Source organism: Mus caroli, chromosome 6 (genome assembly GCF_900094665.2).
Source record: "Mus caroli chromosome 6, CAROLI_EIJ_v1.1, whole genome shotgun sequence".
In the NCBI taxonomy this organism is placed as follows: domain Eukaryota; kingdom Metazoa; phylum Chordata; class Mammalia; order Rodentia; family Muridae; genus Mus; species Mus caroli.
The window spans coordinates 57,635,310-57,636,966 of NC_034575.1; the positions used below are offsets into that span (position 1 = coordinate 57,635,310).

General features: G+C 38.7%; 1 pseudogene; it reads left to right on the forward strand.

The window, feature by feature from the left end:
• The first annotated feature begins 382 nt into the window (after positions 1 to 382).
• Positions 383 to 1,105, forward strand: LOC110295629 (annotated as a pseudogene).
• The last annotated feature ends 552 nt before the right edge of the window (positions 1,106 to 1,657 follow it).

Consider the following 1,657-nt stretch of genomic DNA (forward strand, 5'->3'; position numbering starts at 1 on the left):
TTCTCTTCTCTTCCTTCTCTTCTCTTCCTTCTCTTCTCTTCCTTTCCTTTTTCTTTTCTTTTTTAATGGGCAGGGTTTTTGTTTGTTTGTTTGTTTGTTTTTTCAAAATAGCTGAAAAGGACAAGAAAATCACAAGGAAGCAATTTGGATAGCAGACTTTTTTGGTTTTATTTTGTTTGCTTGTTTTTTGCTTGTTTGTTCTTTGTTTTTGTTCTGTTTTGTTTTCTGAGGCCTCTACTTAGAAAAAACGCTGTTGCTGTGGAGAACAGGGGGCTCTGAACAGCAGGTAGTCAGGGGGAAAATAGGCCAACCTGTTGTGGGCCCAACAGCCCAAGGATGAAGTCCTGAAACCTTTTGGAAACATGGCAAAGGATATCTTGGTATGACTCTAACTAAGCAAGTGAAAAATCTGTATGAGAATTATATCCAAGCTGTGGAGGAATTTCAGGCTTGCCTGAGCCTGCAAGAACAGTATTTGGAAGATTGTCTCCTGGCAGAGACTCACTACCAGTTGGGTTTGGCCTATGGTTACAACTCTCAGTATGATGAGGCAGTAGCACAGTTTGCAAATCTATTGAAGTCATTGAGAAGAGAATGGCTATACCACATGGACAGATGAAGGAGGCTGAAGGATCAATTACTGACTGTGAGAAAGAAATTGAAGAGCTGAAAGAACTGCTACCTGAAGTTCAAGAGAAGATAGACGATGGAAAGGAAGCTCATTGGCGTGGGAATGTAGCTAAACTGGCACTGAAAGCTAATCTGGTGGAGAGCTCTACTTTGCGTTGCACTCCACCAGGAGCTGACGCCTCAGTATCCGTGATGGCCAGAAGAAGACCAACAGATGGAGCTTCCTCATCAAATTGTGTGACTGATCTTTCCCATCTTGTCAGAAAGAAGAGGAAACCAGAGGAAGAGAGTCGCCAGAAAGATGATGCAAAGAAAGCTAAACAAAAGCCAGAGGTGAATGGAGGAAGTGTGGATGCTGTCTCCAGTAGAAATGAAGTTTCAGAAAATGTGGAGGCTGAGGCTGACAATCAGGCTGAAAGCCAGACAACAGCAAACAGGACAGTCTGCAGCTACAATTAAAGGCACTGCGTGTTAAAGAGGCAAGCAGAACCTTCCTCCTGAGTGAAAGTGGTTTTATACATAATGTATTTTTTCACTTTTGGGGATTCTTTTTCTATAATTCCAATAAAGATTGTAGGCAGCAGCAACAACAACAACAACAAAATGATGAGGGATACAATAACACAGAGATTCTGGTATTTGTCTAATGCCCTTTAAATGGCTCCAAGATAGAAATAGAAAAGAGAGATCATATTACTGATTATTACTATTATCACATCAATAATCCTCAAATTTTACCTTTACAATTCTGGCTTTATAAGTCTTCTCAAAGGAGAAAGCTTTAGAAAAACTTACAAAAATTTATAGATCAGACTATAAATATATAATGGTAAAAATCTGAGATAAAAAATGTGAAAATTAAAATTTGGAAAAACTTCGGATGGAAAATTTACTGAGGAAAATGCTAATTTAGAAACAAGCTTTAGAGGAAATTTTACAAAAATTTATAGATCAGACTTAGAACACTGCTAAAGTATCAGAGATACAAGGAGAAAAATAAATTTTTGTGGGGAGCAGGTGTGGCAGC